Source organism: Ailuropoda melanoleuca, chromosome 13, assembly GCF_002007445.2.
Source record: "Ailuropoda melanoleuca isolate Jingjing chromosome 13, ASM200744v2, whole genome shotgun sequence".
NCBI lineage: Eukaryota > Metazoa > Chordata > Mammalia > Carnivora > Ursidae > Ailuropoda > Ailuropoda melanoleuca.
Window position 1 is genome coordinate 22,704,977 of NC_048230.1, and position 6,000 is coordinate 22,710,976.

Genomic DNA, 6,000 nt, shown 5'->3' on the forward strand with positions numbered 1-6,000 from the left:
AGGCTCTTGTTATTTATTAAAAGGGAAAATGGGATTTCCACTGAGATCAAATCAGCTCTACTCACTAGTACGAAGCATTTGTTCCAAATAAACTGATGCATAAATATTTTTTTCAGAAAGCCTCCTTGGGCATCTGGCTGGCTCAGTCAGTAGAGAGCATGCAATTCTTTTCTTTTTTTTTTTTTTTTAAAGATTTTTATTTATTTGACAGAGATAGAGACAGCCAGCGAGAGAGGGAACACAAGCAGGGGGAGTGGGAGAGGAAGCAGCAGGCTCATAGCAGAGGAGCCCGATGTGGGGCTCGATCCCATAACGCTGGGATCATGCCCTGAGCCGAAAGCAAACGCTTAACCGCTATGCCACGCAGGCGGGGAGCCGGCCTTTTTGCGCAGAGGTCTAGGTGTGTCCTTGTCGGCAGCCCCAGAGCCGGCAGTCGCTAGCTGAATGAGTTAGGGTGTGGTGGTTCTGTTCATCAGATGCGCTGAATTAGCCTTCACCCTTGGTGTGTGTCCAGAATGCACTGCTATTCCGCTCTAGTCTTTTTTTTTTTTTTTTAAAGATTTTTTATTTCTTTATTCGACAGAGATAGAGACAGCCAGCGAGAGAGGGAACACAAGCAGGGGGAGTGGGAGAGGAAGAAGCAGGCTCACAGTGGAGGAGCCCGATGTGGGGCTCGATCCCGTAACGCCGGGATCACGCCCTGAGCCGAAGGCAGACGCTTTAACCGCTATGCCACCCAGGCGCCCCAGCTCTAGTCTTAAACCTTTGGAACTTACTTAATTGCTATTTCTGGCATTCCCGAACCCTCGTAAAACCCTCTCGTTCTTCCCCGGGAAGATGCTGACATTGGTAATGCATGCAATGAAAACTGAAGTGAGGATAGATTTTCACAATTTTGTTACCTTTGAAAGCCAGCTGTCACATGTCTAAATTAAGGGTTTCGGTATCAAATTTTCTCAAGTGCTTGTTGAAGCCACAAATGCATGCAGAAATGTTGGAAATAAAAGATACGCAGAGGCACAACAAAGCTTCCGTCTGTTTCAGAAGGTATTCGGAGAGCATTTCTTCAGGCAGCACCAGAGTGCGGGATGGTGTCGGTGGAGTTGCGTCATTGTGGACTCCTCACCCAGGAGTTGAAGAGGAGACAGGTGATGACCTTAGTTGCTATTTCCAAAGAAGAGCTTACTAACCCGGTGACCACATCACCATCTGTGGTGTCCTGCCTGGTCTTCAATTGAGTTTCAAGTTAGGACCGTAAATGACCACAGAGGCAATCTGTCAGTCGACGGTGCTCCGGAATAATTGTTTCTGCTTTTCAGTGTCACTTGAAAGTTTGGATTACTGATTATATTCATTTTTAATCGTTGAGTTTTTAAGTACTTACTTTCAGATATAATCTTAAATTCTAGAACTCATTCCAACCCAGCTCCATTTGATTTTAACATGGCCATTTGGTGTTCAGCCATGTGTGATCAGGACATCTTTATGGCCTGTGACAGTGGGACTGTGTGTCATAATCACTATTTCCATCACGGAGAAAGGGAAAATGAGAGGAAACTGCTACTCCAAAATAATTTGGTGGAACTTGAACTCTGAAGTCCAAATTTTCTACAGTAGCTTCAGATCTTGAACTATGTATGGCCCCGGGTTCTATTTGAGATCATTAATTAACCTGATCAGTTTCCCTGATACTAGTATTAACCCGATTTGCAAGTTGGGTCTTTTTGTACGGCTAAAAAGACCTTGTTTAGAGCTGATAGGACTGAACTAAATCCAGGCGCAGTGTTTCCCCTCCTCTAGCATAGGACTGAAATGCAAATACCACTACCAGGCCATCATTCAGCTTTGGTCAAGGAAGGGGTCTCAGCTTCATCTTGCTTTTCAGCAGCAGGAAGCAGTCGGGCAGCATCCAGGTGTTCTGGTGTGTGGCTAAGGAAGCTTGGTGATGGCGGAGCTCAAAGATCCCACAGACAGTCCTCGGTCTGGGAGCCGCGTGTCTCCTTGGTTTGACTGTCCAGCATTGAGGTTTTCTTTAGAAGTTACTGCTATTCTAACCAGTGTGTTCACAGTTGCTCAGCTGTCTTCTGTGGATGACTTTTAATTGACCTTGGCCTTCGGAGCTTCCCGCTGCATAAATTGCTGAATATTGAAAGCAGATGAAATCCAAAATAAAACCATCTTGCACTGGGATGAAAAACATACTTGGTCCTGCTCTATGGGGGCAGGTAGAGCAAGAATTCTGTTTACTAAGGCTTTTTTTTTTTTTTTTTTAACCTTAGGCCAGTGAGGCAGCAGGACTGTGAGGCAAGGCTGAAACATTAGGTTTACGCTCTACACTGATGATTTGGTTCTGTGGTGGTTGCTCGTATTAAATAGCTTGTGTTAAAATTTTCAACAGCATGTCTGGATCTGCACTGTAGCATTGATGGTCTGCTTGGTGGTTTGTGATGGTACCAGAGCCACTGTTTACCTCACAAGGATTTTGTTGACTTTGACCAGTCCTGCCATTTATTGTTTGCATAGCCTCAGGTCAGACTGGGCGACTTTGGGGCCCGCCTGTGGGGCACTGGCTCATTGTTTAAATTACTGCTTCAGCCCGTAGCTGAGGACTGAATCGGCCTAATTAAATTTGTGTTTAAAACAAAAGGCAGAGCACCAACTTCTTAGTCTTTTCCCAGCCACCCCCCAAGTATAAACTAGGTTTTGTTTCCTTGGTTGAAATAGCATCTGGAATTAAGTAACAAATACCGAGCAACCTATCCCCATTCTGCAGTTAGCCTGGGAAAGATCCAGCTTTAAGACTTTTGTGATACTCCTGTGTCCTCAGAGAGGAAGACGGGTGTTTTTATCCAACTGATTTTGAGAACACACCTCTTTGGTGGGGTCCCAGACACCTCCAGACAATCCGCGCACTGGATTCTGTGTCTTAACTCAGGCTGACATGAACTTTCAAAGTTCTGGACAGAACAAGGACTAGAACTCAGATCAGGTGCTCAGTTCCACGTGTATACCGAGTTCCCTCACACGCTCCTTCTGCACTACGGAGTCCCGAGCCAGAGGTGAGGAGGATGGCTGGCCTCGGTGGGAAAAGTGAAAGGTGAGAGAGGTTCTTGCTGGGCTGACAGAATGACAGATTCAAGGTCTGTGAGTCCCTTTCATGTCCCAGATGAATCAGTGATAAGACAACAAGGCTTAACCACTCATGATAATGAAGCACGTGGGTTTTGCTAGACAGTTTCTGCCCTTGCTTGGGAAAATGGCTTCAGAGAGGCAGCCGCCAGTGTGCTGCCTGTGCCGGGGGGTGACAGCATCCGTCACGAGGTGGACTTGCCCGTAGTGCCGTAAAGCTCGCGAGTGGAGCTGAAGCTGTCGCTCTAGGTCAGTGCCTGCTGGAGGAGGGAGGAGATGTGAAGGTGGTGGGGACGTTCTTTTTTCTACAAGGCACTTGTGTTTCCAGCTTTTGCCAAACCAGCCTGAGAAGCAGCAAGGTCTGGCACAGCTGGGGGTTGTAGAAGGGCCGAGGGCTGCCTGAGGAAGGCCGGTTCCGTGGAAAGTACTCCCCATTCGCTGGCTGGCTGGCTGCTGCTCAGCTTTTCCTGGTCAGGGCGGGAGTCCACCGTGGAGGCGAGGTCTTGGGGATACTGAGCATTCTCCAGCTCACTACGTCTCCCCTCTGTTCTGGATTTCTTCTATTTTTACTGACACTGAAATACCCCAGACTCACTGGTGAGATCTGTGCCGGGCAGAGGTTGAAACCAGGGGTCCGCTTCCAAACGCTAATGTGAATTAGGACGTGGGGAGAAATGGGCTTGAATGAAGCATAGTAACTGCTGAAGTCAAGACAAAGCCAGGCTTCCCCCCTCCCCCCCGCAAGCAGGTCACCTCAAAGTCCGGTCCTCAGTTCAGCCTGAGGCCTGCTCATCTCCCTGCCAAGAAGAGTCTAGGACCTCTTCTCACTTGTCTGAGGTGTAGCAGGCCTTACTCGAGTCCTGTATCTTCTTCCTGCCAGAAAAAGCCTTGAAGCTGGAGCACCCACTCCACCTGCCAGCAGCAGAAAGAGGTCAACCCCACAGCAAGTGCTGACCAACTTGGCCCAGAGCCCCAGCTCATCAGCGGGATCCTAGACACAACTGTACATCTCTCCATAAGGGGACGGGGGGAGGGGCGACAAAAATGTACTTTCTCAGACCAGGGGCAGCACTAACAGGGCGAGAGATGATTTTTTTTCCCTCTTAAAAAACATTTAAGTATGTAAGGTTGAAATTGCAAAGCAAGATAAAAGTTACAGCCTAATTGTGTACTTAGATAAAAATACATTTCTAGAAGGGATACAAAAACATGACGGAGTTTCACCTGTCACAGTCCACTCTTCTGTATATAATTTGTATTTTTTTTCGGCAATAAAGTTTTTCAAACTTAATTTTTAGTCTCTTTTTTCAGGAATCTTGGTTTTATCTGGCTTACAGACCTTAGCTAATTCCTAATTAGGAAAGAGCTTGTTTGATGACGCTTTCCAACTAGATGGGGTTACAAAAAAAACCAAACTGAAACAAACATGTTATGAATTCTGTTCCACCCCTTGGGATACTCCAGTAGCACCATTAAAGGACTACTGGGCTAAGGCAGGTCAGACAGTGGTACACAGACAGGACTTCCAGATCACAGGTTCCGTTACGGGGACCATAGCTTCTGGTCCTAAACCTCGGTCTAGTGATGGTACCACCTGCCAGGCGAGCGTTCATCCCTCGGGCATCTGCCGGGCACCTACCCCAGTGTGTGGTGGTGGCTCCTGCAAGGCCCCAGCGCCTGGAAGCAGCTGGCTCTTTGTGGGCTCGTTATTAAAGCAGGTTTTTTGAGGGAGAACAGATTCTGTTCACCTCAGCCGGGGAGGCTTTCTGATGCCTTAAACCCTGCGGTCTAGCTTCCTGCTTCTCTGGTTCTGTGGCTCTGCTGTTCCACTGAAGTGCTTGGCGCAGGCCGGTCTCGTGGATTTCAGGTCTTCAGTCCGGGGCACTGGTGGGGCTACTCTCTGATGCTCTGTACCCCTTTGGTGGGTGGTGCCACCAGAGAAAGGACAGCATGCTCAAGATTAAAAATGCACTTTCTCACGGGTGGGCAGACAAGGGGCTGGGCCACGGGGCAGCACCTCACCCAGCCTGGTCCTAGGAGAAAGGCCAAAAAGGATTCTGAATCCTTCTTGGGGATTCAACTAGCAAACAGGTGAAGAGGTATGAACACCTTTGGAAGGTTTAATTGTCTTCCTAAATTCCTCATTGTCAACCTCCCCTATTCTCCACCCACCTTCCAATGTGAGCTCTGCCTTAGCCACACAATGGCCAATCCTCCCCTCCTGGGGTCTTTCTTTTACTCAATTTAAATTCAAAGGGAAAAATTGCACTTGAGAATGAATCATCCATTTTATTTTATTTTATTTTGTCATGTGCTCACAGCATCTCTCTCTCTCCTCTCCTCTCCCTGGCAGGTCAGAGATAAATTAAAAATAAAATCTACAAGGAAAATAATTTATAAAAGCACTTCCCAGGCTCGTGCCTTCTATCCCTACTGCTCAGTTAGGAACCCCCCCACCCCCCACTGGGGAGGAGAATCCTCTCCCCACAACTCACTCCTGCTAGTCTGGGGCTGACTGTACTCCAGAGCCAGGCACGGGTGGGGGCAGCAGTGGCAAACAGTTAAAAATAAAGACACTGTGGTCCTGGAACCATCTGGCCACCTTGGCGCTCCCCTCTCTGCCTCCCCCAGGCAGTTTTGCCTGGGGCCTTTGCTAAACTGGGGGTGTAGAGAAGCAGCCTGTGGCCGAGAGCCTGGGGGTAGGTGCTCTCAGCCCCCAATACATGCACTTCTCATTCTCCTAGAAAGAAACCCAAAAAAAAAAAAAAAAAAAAAAAAAAAACCCNGGGACAGAGGAGAAAAATCCCAAGTGTTCACACAGTTACACGGAGTCTTTATGGCAAAGAGAACATTTAGCAGCTTTGAATATTG

The 6,000-nt window shown here is 47.9% G+C and overlaps 1 long non-coding RNA gene across 1 annotated transcript; it reads left to right on the plus strand.

The window, feature by feature from the left end:
• The first annotated feature begins 716 nt into the window (after nt 1-716).
• LOC117795777 lies at nt 717-4,420 on the plus strand. Its single transcript, XR_004619917.1, has 2 exons — nt 717-1,148; nt 4,010-4,420. It is a non-coding gene; the product is annotated as an uncharacterized LOC117795777 (long non-coding RNA).
• Nucleotides 4,421-6,000: the final 1,580 nt, after the last annotated feature.